The following is a 12,905-nucleotide window of genomic DNA, read 5'->3' as shown; positions in this document are numbered from 1 at the left end:
GATTTGTACCCATATGCGTTTTCTTATGTGTTTTTTTGTTCCATTTCTTTGCAACCTCTTCTGCTTTTTTTGCCACCACCACCACCACCGTGTTTGTGCCATTAGGTAAGTGTTTGGAGGGTCTCGTGTGATTTGTACCCATATGCGATTTCTTATGTGTTTTTTTTTTCCATTTCTTTGCAGCCTCTTCTGCTCTTTGCCACCACCACCACCACCACTGTGTTTGTGCCATTAGGTAAGTGTTTGGAGGGCCTTGTGTGATTTGTACCCATATGCGTTTTCTTATGTGTTTTTTTGTTCCATTTCTCTGCAACCTCTTCTGCTTTTTTTGCCACCACCACCACCACCGTGTTTGTGCCATTAGGTAAGTGTTTGGAGGGCCTCGTGTGATTTGTACCCATATGCGTTTTCTTATGTGTTTTTTTTTTCCATTTCTTTGCAGCCTCTTCTGCTCTTTGCCACCACCACCACCACCACCACCACCACTGTGTTTGTGCCATTAGGTAAGTGTTTGGAGGGCCTCGTGTGATTTGTACCCATATGCGTTTTCTTATGTGTTTTTTTTTTCCTTTTCTTTGCAGCCTCTTCTGCTCTTTGCCACCACCACCACCACCACCACCACTGTGTTTGTGCCATTAGGTAAGTGTTTGGAGGGCCTTGTGTGATTTGTACCCATATGCGTTTTCTTATGTGTTTTTTTTTTCCATTTCTTTGCAACCTCTTCTGCTTTTTTTGCCACCACCACCACCACCGTGTTTGTGCCATTAGGTAAGTGTTTGGAGGGCCTCGTGTGATTTGTACCCATATGCGTTTTCTTATGTGTTTTTTTTTTCCTTTTCTTTGCAGCCTCTTCTGCTCTTTGCCCACTACTACCACCACCACCACCACCAAGTCTGTTTGTGCCATTAGGTAAGTGTGTTCTGTAACTGTTCACTAATTATACTGTATATGAAGAGCAATCTGCAAATCCTGTTTTTTCTGTTTTCTCTTTTGTCATTTCAGATTTAGGAGTTTGGGGCTCTTTGCTGCTGCTGGACAGCCAGATTCTCTGCCCACCTCGTGCTCCCATGGCCCCACCCACTGGAAGGATGAGAAGGGGCAGGGTGGCCAGGGTGGCCAGGGTGGCCAGGGTGGCCAGGGGGGGCAGGGGGGGCAGGGTGGGCAGATCGTCTGGCTCTGGTGTGAGGGAGGCTCCAGCTGTATCCATGAGGGAGTCCACCATCCCCATCCCGGAGGAGGAAGCCGGGGGAGGTGGTAACACACCAAGTGGACAAGCTGGCTCTTCTGACAGTAGTCCTGGAGCGGGTCCGTCCACCAGAGTCAGCTTGTCCACATTATCCCGGCTTCCCCGTTTCAACCACAATCAGTGCTGTGCCCTGGTCCACGCCTATATGGCCAGATATCAGGCGATACATGGGACCAGGGCCGCGTCTTACTCAGTAACAGAGAAGAACAGATTGTGGGATGAAATCCGGGATGCTGTAAATGCACTGGGTGAAGCACCTCGCCACCGTGACAGTGTGCGGAAGAAGGTCAACGACATCTGTGGGTCCGTTCGGAAGAAGCTAATTGCATGGGCTGCGGAGGGTCTTTATGACCGACAAGGTCGGCTGGATGAACGTGCACGAAGTTCTCTCTGGGATTATCAATTACCTTTCTTGAACATCATAGGACCTGATACCATCTTTACCAGAGAGGACTTAGATTCGGATGCTTTGCACCGAGGTAGGATATTATCTTGGATGTCAATTGTGTGAGTTGTTTGGAAAAGATTAACTACTATCCTATGTGTGACATTAATAGAATGTGATACTTGCCCTTCCAATTGTCCTTTTTTTGTTTTCCCCAACCTGCAATTTGTTCATCTGTAGCACGGATCTCAGCCCCTCCACAGCCCATGCAGCTTGGCGAACCAGACGGACTCACAGGTGTTGACATCAGTGCTGACCCTCCTCCTGGTAGGTCCAATATCATACTGTGCCAAACAATGTAGATGTTTTTTTTTTTCCAAGATAGCTCATATTGCTATGTCCTTTACAGAAGATCCGCAGCAGGGAACACACCCAGTGCAGCTAGGCCTGGAGGAAGGTGTTGGTATGTCTAGTCAAATAATGTTTTTTGGAATCTTATTAACCCCATTAACACACATGTTTTTTCTTATGAAAGAGTGTTGCCTTTTAGATGTTTACCCTGCAAAACACAGTTGACAGCATTAATGGGTGCCGTCATTAGTAGGCAGACCAAGCCTTCTTAACCTTTGGGAGGGTTTAGCAAGTGTCCTATGAGCCCAGGAAAGCACTTTTGAATGTTTGGCCTCAATGCTTCATTCATGAAGCTAGGAGGGCAATCTGGCCATAATCATTACTGACTAAGGTTATATACTAAACATGTTTTTTTTTTTTTGTTTTTAAAAGAACATCAGGCCCCTCTTGACGTTGCAGCTGGAGTTGGATCAGGAGCTGGCGACGATTCTGCATCCAGTGCTGTGGTATGTGATATAAGGGAACAAGGTGCACATGTAACATTTCAATGGTAGCATTGATTTTGGACTAGATGTGGCTTACATTGTGTGTGTTAAATTAGTGCTATGACATTCTGACGATGCACCAGCACAACAAGAGTTCTATCTTGAACATCAGGGAATTATGTTATAATTTGGTGTGCCACTAATGTTCCAAAAACATCCAGGATCTTTAAAGTCCGGCCCGTCTTTGATTTTCCAGGTCCAAATTCATGGGTATCGTTTGGTTGGGTTGTCCTCTAGCCGATTGATGGCAAGATTTTAGACAACATACGTAGATGTATAAAGTCATTGGTGTAGTAACAGATTTACCAAAAGCATAAACAACCTACCACACCAGGGTTAATTGGGAACACCTTCATGTTGAATCTTTTTTGCCTTTGTCATATTAGTCCTACCAATATAATATGTACCCATTATCAGAAGTGTTGCTAGCTTGGATAATCTTACAATGAACAAGTACTCATTAGAAGCACATCAAACTTTTCAACGTTCTGCTTGGGGTGTTAAGTTGTCAAACTAATCTGAAATATTTAGTCATGATGTTTGATAATGATTTGGTCTATTTCTTCTGCTTTCAGGTAGCCTTAGATGCAGAGGGATTGTCACCTACCCAACTTCGTCCATCTATGCTGGATGTAGCCGAGAGGCTGCTTGATGAGTATCAGGTCCAAAATGAGTTAAGGAGGCGTACTCAGCAATCTACTGAGGCAGTACGTCTGCTCGGGCTCATACAGGAATCTGTAACAACAATGGTACAGGTTCACCAGGATATGTTACAGGTTCAACAGGATATGCGTAACAGCTTGGTAAGTTTAGCAGACCAGCATCAACGGGATCGGCAAAGTGTTGACACTCAGGTGCTGGCCACACGCCAATGCCTGTTTGGATCTGAAGATGCCCCATTGGCAGAGCCCTCCCAAACATCTCACTCACCTGCCACTGCAGGTTGTGGTAGTGGGAGGGTAATGCCAGTGTTGGCCACTTGTCAGGCAGCTGGGGATGGGACAATTCCTCCTGTAGCCACTCCTAGCACTTCACACTCCGTTCGGACTCCCACACCCCTCAATGAGCAATCCTCCTGCACAACCTCAATGCGCACTGGTTCCACAGTACCCCTTCCACCTGACTACATTCCCTCCACACCTTTATCACTTCACTCCTCCCCAGGCCGTTCTTCTTTTTTGTCACCAATGCGACATGTCGTTTGCCCCCGCACCGTGGACCACAACAACCAATCAACCACCACTCCCCACACATCTTCACAACCCTTGCACCACCAGCAGCATCAAATAGCCTTGGAGCAGCAACGATCCCATCTCATGTTAATGGCACACGTTGCCCAAATTCTTAGGCTGACCCCAGAGCAGATGACACTATTGGCAGAACATCTTCTGTCTGGGACATTTCCAAGGTTCAACACCCTGCATCATCAGCAGCCTCAGACACAAGATATGATCCTAATGGGCCACTTGAGCACAACTCTACAGCTAACCCCAGACCAGATGGAACTATTGGCCCACCATTTGATGGCAGGAAACTTAACAGTGCTCACCACACTGCTTCAGGCACCACCACCAACTTGATTTTTTGTTTTTTTGTTTAATTTGGTTTAGTTTTGTTAATGATTGTTACATTGGCCAATTTGTTGGGCCATTTTTTTTTTAATTTGAGGGTGGCACAATATGATTTATTATAGTGCTTCTTTTGGGGATGAAATAAAATTTTATGCAAAATGATTAGTTTGTGTTTGCTCTTTGGTTTTTTAGGAGTGTTGGTGGCCAAGTAATGGCCCTGGTTAATGTAGGCATTTATACACACGTGCTTCTCGATCTCCAAACATATGATTTCATGTAAATTTAGATAACTCAATGTTCACATAACGACCCAAGAAAAGGTCTCCCTTCAAATGTAGCTTCAAAACAAGTCTCAAGGCTAACATAAACCAAAGCCAACATACTAACAATTACAGACCACACCACTCGACTAAACAAATACAACACAAAAGACATTCGATGTGTACACCAAAAAGAAAACTTGGGTAATAAAATAAATGTTTTAATAACACATGTGGGTGTCTACCAACTGTAGCGTACAAAAAATATATTACAATATATAATAGAATGAACTAAATTGCCAATGTAACATTTGTGTTGCAAAGAGCAACATACTTTAATTTTATTTAGATAAACATATTTTATGTGTTTTATAATTTTTTTTGAGGTTTTCACTAAAACAAGTCTTTTTTGTAAACATTTTTGGTTTAGTTTGTTACCAAAAACAACAAGTCTTTTTTGTAAACATTTTTGGTTTAGTTTGTTACCAAAAACAACAAGTCTTTTTTGTAAACATTTTTGGTTTAGTTTGTTACCAAAAACAACAAGGCTTTTTTGTAAACATTTTTGGTTTAGTTTGTTACCAAAAACAACAAGGCTTTTTTGTAAACATTTGTGGTTTTGTCGGTTGCCATAAAAACAACAAGGCTTTTTTGTAAACATTTGTGGTTTTGTCGGTTGCCATAAAAACAACAAGGCTTTTTTGTAAACATTTGTGGTTTTGTCGGTTGCCATAAAAACAACAAGGCTTTTTTGTAAACATTTGTGGTTTTGTCGGTTGCCATAAAAACAACAAGGCTTTTTTGTAAACATTTGTGGTTTTGTCGGTTGCCATAAAAACAACAAGGCTTTTTTGTAAACATTTGTGGTTTTGTCGGTTGCCATAAAAACAACAAGGCTTTTTTGTAAACATTTGTGGTTTTGTCGGTTGCCATAAAAACAACAAGGCTTTTTTGTAAACATTTGTGGTTTTGTCGGTTGCCATAAAAACAACAAGGCTTTTTTGTAAACATTTTTTTTTTTTGGTTGCCAAAAACAAGGCTTTTTTTGTTTTATTTTTTTTGGGTCCAAAAAAAAGGTTTTTTTTAAAATTTTTATATTTTTTTTGTTTCCCAAAAACGAGGGTTTTTTTATTTTTTTTTTTTTTTGGTCCCAAAAAAAAGGGTTTTTAATTTTTTAATTTTTTTGTTTCCCAAAAACGAGGGTTTTTTTATTTTTTTTTTTTTTTGGTCCCAAAAAAAAGGGTTTTTAATTTTTTTATTTTTTTGTTTCCCAAAAACGAGGGTTTTTTTATTTTTTTTTTTTTTTTTGGTCCCAAAAAAAAGGGTTTTTAATTTTTTAATTTTTTTGTTTCCCAAAAACGAGGGTTTTTTTATTTTTTTTTTTTTTTTTGGTCCCAAAAAAAAGGGTTTTTAATTTTTTAATTTTTTTGTTTCCCAAAAACGAGGGTTTTTTTATTTTTTTATTTTTTTTGGTCCCAAAAAAAAGGGTTTTGAATTTTTAAATTTTTTTGTTATATTTTTTTTTAGAATGTCGAAATGTGACAGTTAAAAAACATTGTAAAATTAACCAAACAAATTAAAAAATAAAAACTATAATCTTTTTAAGGGTGACACATTCCTGACAAATGGCTCCTGAGGGGCTGGATCGGCCCCATAAGTTTCTTCCAAAACTAATATTCGGTCTATGCACCATGTTACGTATTCCAAAAGGACCTCATAGGTGAGGTGCGTGTGTCCTGGGTAGAAAAAGACATGACAATTAGTTTTATGCAAAATGATCCAAACAACGATTGTAATTAATGTGCCTCAACAAATATGCTTAGGAGTCTATTGGTTGGCTTTTATCAACACTCTGAAGCAAATATGCTAAATTGCTGGTGTAAACCTTAAACTCAAACTTTCACAGCAAATTGTTCAAAAGGTTACATAAGATGGCTTGGAATGTTAGTAGCAGTTCCACCAAAGCTAAGTAAAAGGCTTTTCTTCATGTCAACACAAGCAATCATTTAGAAGAATGTAAGGTGTTTTGGGTTCAATTGGTCAACACGATACATGTGCACACATTTATCTCTATCACCATTGGAGTTTGTGTAGCATTCTCTCTCCCTCTTACTGTCTATAGATTGAACCTGACACATAGTAGAGACTTACCCTTTGGAATTCGGAGGGCCAGTTGTGGACGGAGCAGATGTGTCTGCTCCCCTGATCTCCTTTCCGCCATCCCAGCTGTGTTAAGAGAGAAGAAAAAGTTTATCAACAAATGGACTCACGCTAACTGTAGGTTAGGCAGTCATGAAAACGCTCTAACACCCACTCATTACCCCTCCACATTTCCCTGAAAGTTTTATTTAGACTTTGATATGGTGGTGATGCAGATTTGTACAGTGCAAGCGTCATTCTACTGGGTGAAGCTTGTAGCGTTAAGGATACGTACTCCCTGCTTTTGTGCTGATTGTGTTTTTCGGATGTTTTTGGTGCCTCAGCCCTGCCTGTTCTAAGTGTTGGAAACATATTTTGGGAGGGCTGTGGAAAACTAATCAGGTTAGACTTACACTCTCTAGGTTTTTGGGGACAAGATAAATAACAATCCTCCTTTTTACATGGCCCCTGTACACACCTCTAGGCACCTCCCTCCTGTTGGTTGACCCCACAGCAGGCAGCTTGCTATGGAGGCACATGAGATGAAGCCAAGCACCCTGTGCCTGTTCAGGCACTAGGCTGTGAGCCAGCCTTGCCCCCCTCCCTTCCGATGGTCTCAATGATTAGGAGTGACAGCATCAGGAGGCAATATTGGCATGCTGTCACCTCAGTTAAGGAGGAGGGGGAGTCTGTTCCAGACAAGTATTAGTGCAAAAATGTGGACAGTAAAAAATGGTCCCAGTAAGTCTGAGGGGGAATATGCACACCTATCACTTGGAATACTAATGCATAGAATGCATTCACATAAAGAACCTGCTGCCTTTAGAGGAACTTGAAGCCTGAGCGGGGACATACACAGTTAGCATTTCTCCACTTACTAAGTAGACACATTACTGGAAAAGCACACAACTTACCATCATCAGTTTTTTTTTGGGCCCCCGAAGTTGATGGCGTGGCTGGCTCGGGAGAAACTGCACAAAAAGAACACAAATTGTGAACTGGAATGTGGTACATTACCGAGGAAGAGTATTTATGAAAGATTGACAAACACACATTTTCAGTGTTGACTAAATCAGGACATGATTAAATTACAATGTCCACAAAAAATTTACAAGTACAAAGCACACCATTTCCAATGTAGAGAAACTAACACCAATTTAGAATAGGGTGGCTTGAGATAACTTACAAAAGATAACATGTCCTGTAAAGCTCCCCAAAACCACCTTGCAAACATGAAGGTTAAGCAAGAGTGTTTCATGACCAACCTTCCTGTCACATATAGCAAAACTACACTTGCTTAGACTCCAACTTAGATTATCCTAGATACACATCATCCTAGCACACACAATTCATGTGAGAATCTAATTTTAGGTACTTACAGACTAGTTCAGGGGAGCCTGGAGTGGGGGAGGATGGGGGAGACCCTACATGGGGGGATGGTGTCCCTTCATGGGGGGATGGCGTCGTATCTCCTAGAAACACAAAGACACAAATACAATCCTTGAACCAAAGCTATTTGATAAAGGCACACAGAAAGTAGTTGGGAAACATTGAAGGTAGTAGTTACTTTGGACTGGGTAAGCAGCAGCCCCTCTTCCCCAGTCCTCCACAACTAACATCCTCAATGTCAGCTGCTACATAACCCCAATGGCAAAATATAGATATTACAGCCCTTAGATTTCCCAGGACACATTGAACACACAAACACATGTAGAATACTTACTTCCCATTTGAGGAGAGCCCAGGTCCTCATCCGGTTCAGACGAATTGGCCTCTTCTTGGGCAACAATGTGTTCCTGGCCCGGATCCAGGCGACTTGGCCCTGCCTGAGGCTCCTCTCTTGCTGAAGTTACATCAACCACAAAAGAAAACAAAACAAACAATCATTCCTCCAAGTTCGACCTAATACACAACACACCAGCACATCCACATTACTTACAGGGGGCCTGAGAAGGCTGAGCCTCCACATCCTGATCACTGGTTTCTAAAATAAAAGAAAAACATTATATATTATTTATGGACACAAATAGGCAGTAACCTCTCATCATGCTAGCACCATACTCAATGCCCCTACAATTCAGAACATAGAAGTGCACTTACACCAATGAGATGCATTGACCATGTTTTAAAACAGGAGGGCACCATGCAAATTAAGCGGGCGCCTAAGGCCTCGCACCTACAGGGGCCTTGCGGCCAGTGGCGGAGCACCAACATTTCAAAGGGCGCAGTCAGGGAAATCTCCCAAGTAAAAGATTGCTTTCAATCCTCGGATCAAAAAGTTGCAGCAGTGTGCTGCAGTCCCTTCACTGCGTCTGCCAGGTGTCTGTTGTCCGCTGACACTTACTCCTCCTTCTCTGCCTGGGGATTGGCCGTCTGATCATGTTATCCTAAGATGTGGAGGAATCGGTAGGTGTGTACCTGCACCAGTAGGAAGTGACTGGCCGGTCAACTCACTCTGCTATCATCATTTGTTGCTCTGGGAGGAGAGCTCCGCCCTGGACCCGGAACATACAGGTAACCAGGCCCAGACTTGATATTTTGCAGGCTGGTCATAGATTTGTTGTGTCCACTATGCAAAGGGGTTGAGTTGCCCAAGGGAAGTTGGAAGAGTCTGAAAATGGTTGGTGGAGGAGGAGGAGAAGAAGGCCCTGGGTGGCTGGGGGACAAGGAGAGGGCCCCTGGGTGTTTTCTAGAGGAGGAAAGATCCACAATGACGCCAGAGTCAATTGCCAAGGAAGAGAGTGGAGCTGAGCAAGTCCTGCCTATCTGACCTGAAAGCCAAACATGGTGTAGATGGAGCCCTTTGCCCTACACAATGACAGCACCAGAGGTGGAAGGTGAGTGGTAGCGGGTCTTTGACATTATAGAGCATATGGACTCTGTCCATTATTGGTAGTTTTGTTTGGAGTTGTCCTTTAGATGTTTAACTGTGTTGTTTTTGACCCGAGCTGTGAGGGACTGAGGTATGACAGCCCACTATGCTGAGACTTATAGTGCCCTAGAATGTTGAGGACTGAGGAATCCTTAGTCCCTAACAGAGGGCACTACAAGTCTTAGCATAGCAGGCAGTATTTCCTCATTCCCCTACAGAGAGGATTACAAGTCCAAGCAGGTAGCCTTCTGCAGTGGGACTTGTTGTGCCCTTGACTGTGGTGGACTGAGGAAGGGAAGTGTAAGAGGGTCTCTGTAAGCTCAGATGTATGGGGGAGCTTTGGGGAACACAGAGTTCCCTTTTACACCAGAGTCCCCAGCTTCCCCCCTCAAATAATGGTTCCCAAACTCTCCTTATATCAGAGTCTTCACACTTCCCTCTTACAGTGTAGTAAGTCTGGAGACTCCGATGTAAAGGGGGCTCTGTAAAATGTGATTAGAGATTAGAAATTTCTAACATTTTTATTTTCTACTTACGATCCACAATTTTCAGCTGCTCAAATGGCTCGCTGCCTCTGAATGCATATTGGAGTGTGGCCGTCCTCCTCCTCCCCTTCTTCACCAAAAGCACAAGAGGGTGCCGTCCGTCCGCTTTGGCTAGAAGCAGAAGAAAAAAAAGAAACATAAAAAATACGAATGTACATAGTAGTATTAAAGGTTGTGAAGAGACACTTGATGGAGGTAGGAAAGGTAGGAGCGAGAGGGAGGGGGGGGGGGGTGTTGGTATTAGTGTTGTTGCATAGCTAAACACATGTCCACCTACCCAAAAAATTGTAACCTATCTGGTCACATGTAATGTATATTTTTACTTACCGGAGATTTGCTCCACAGCCTTTAGCAGGAGCCTGGGTGAGCGCCTTTTGGCATCACTCCAGGCCCGCTGCAGATCCACTATATCAGGCAGGAACTGAAATCTCCGCTGCAGCCTCATCCGGAGACGACACATCATCTTGTGCTTTTGGTGAAGATGCGTATAAACTTTATCATACCCCCAGAGGAGGAGGAGCTGTGGAAAGAGCAGTGTATGTTTGAGTCCAAGTATGTCCAAAATAGTACAGTCTTCAAATAACATGCTAGGTCGTCTTTGAGATATTGTAGAACAAAGAATTCCATTTCTGGTGATACATATACATCGATGTCCAAATCTACCTCCATGACATAGGTTGCCCCACACTGGTGATTTCCTCTACATGATATAGCCATTTTCTCAATTGGCCTTTCATGACACACCCAGGGCCGCCATCAGGGGGGGACAGGCAGTCACTGTATTTACAACCTTATTGCTGTCCATTTAGCAGGGTGCAAGTAACTTTACACACATGTAGCATAGGTATCAACTTTTGTCACCATGTTAAAAGGACAGCAGTATGGGTAGCATTACAGTGACTGTTATTAGTCCAGGCTCACTAAACTAGCCAATGCTTGGAAAAGCAAGCCATGCAGATTGCTTTTCAGGTCCCTTTTAACACGAGCTGTCTGATTGGGTGTGGCTGTTAATTTTTAACGCAGACCTGATAAGCCCCTCAATTCTCCTTTATGGAGTGTTATATGTAAATGGGATTGCTTCATTTGAGATGCAGATTTAAACTGTGTATGGCCAGGCTGAAGGTACCCAAGTTGATTGGTCGATCACCTGGAGGACAACGTACAACCAGTCTGTCAGATTTTACACACACTTATCGCTAGCATCTCTTGTAGCCACTAGCAATAATCACTGTGTTTTCCTGGCAGGGGCAGCACCAGGAGAACACAATGGCTCCGCAGGAGGGTTTCCCCTGTCTGTGTTGATGGTGGAATCAAGGCAAAATGTTTTTCCTGCAAGCCACGGGACAAACAAAGATAGTTTTTTAATTAATCCATGATTTTGCCAAAATGGAAAAAAAAAGATGTTTGCTTTGTATATTCTTAAGTTTGCTACATAACTAGAACATGTAACAGTGTTATATCATTGCAGGAGATTTCCCTTCACTTCCTGTCTTGGTGTCACCAGGACAGGAAGTGAGGGAATCTCCCGTGGGGATATAGCCAGCAATTCTTTCCTTTTATATATACTATGGACATTATAAGGCAACAATTGCAAGCTATTTCCCCACAGTGATATTCCCCTCACTTCCTGTCTTGGTGACACTAAGACAGGAAGTGAGGGAAAATCTCATGCAATGATATCACCCTACTAGAAATTGTAGTTCCGTCTAAAAAGTATACATAAAGTAAGCACTTGGTTTCCAAAGTGGCAAAATTATGGAGGAGTTAAAACCCCATAGTGTGATCGGGTAATCTGACGGTGTGTTCCTACACTCCTCAATGTGTCTGTTCATTAAGCTGTGCTGAATTATCCTTGATTCACAATTCCTGCAAGAGTTGCACATGGTATGTGGGAGATGCAAATTTAAGGTGGCATAATTATCCACACAATCACACATAATCCTTTTTAAAGGTCCCCAGCAGAATTTGATGGCATAGTGGTTGACAGCAGTGCCATCAGATTCCAGTTAGATCTGTAAATTAACAAAGCAATGTGATCTGGGGGTGTATTTAACTTGCAATGGACACCCCCATTCATTATCATATGGCAGTGTGAGATGGGTGTGTTGGGAATGTGATCCATTGAGACAAGTGATTATACACTCATGTGTTTCTTTTAGAGGTGATTTGTTCAAGGCAATCCTTTGAAGACATGACCATTCCAGATTTTTGTGATCACTGATTCCATCTCAGGTGAACCAATTAGCTGCTGTGTGCAGATCCAGCTTATGATGGTAAGAGTGTCAGACAAGACAAACGGTGCCGAGCTTGCAGTGTGTATGGATGTATGTAAGGCAATAATTTTTGGCATTATGCATTTAGGGAATATAATGTTTCTAATCTTGCATATATGAAAAGGGTCAATACATTTGTCTTTATCGAGACAGATTCCAAAGCGTCAGAGCAATCTGTCACAGATAATTGTGTTTCATTTTGTGTAAAAGTTGAAACGAATCAAATCTATCTATATACAGGCATAGCCCACTTTAAGTACACAATGGGACCAGGGCATGTATGTAAACTGAAAATGTACTTAAAGTGAAGCAATCCCTTTTTTCTTTTCTCGATGCATGAAAATACACCAGCTCCATTGTAAATTTTGGCCACATTGACATAGCCTTACTCCCAAACCATGTGGGAGCATGTTAAGGGGAGCCAGGACTATGACATGATAGATTACCTAGGCAAGCTGGCCAGCCACAAAATGGATATGGTGTAGTCCTGGGTACCTGGGTACCCTGTCGTTGCTCCCTAAGTTTGTTATCCCTGTCACTTATGGTTTGTGAGCAGTGTCATGGCAAGCTGAACAAGCTGTGTCCTTACTCACGATTGTATATAAAGTGAGTGTACTTAAAGCAGGGTATGCCTATCTATATCTATATAGAAAGTTCAGAGATGTGAACCTGTTCCCTATTATATACACTAATATATGGTATATAACATATTCTATAA

This window comes from Pelophylax lessonae, assembly GCF_965119305.1.
Source record: "Pelophylax lessonae genome assembly, chromosome: 5".
Classification (NCBI taxonomy): domain Eukaryota; kingdom Metazoa; phylum Chordata; class Amphibia; order Anura; family Ranidae; genus Pelophylax; species Pelophylax lessonae.
Note: the sequence above shows the minus strand (reverse complement) of the source record.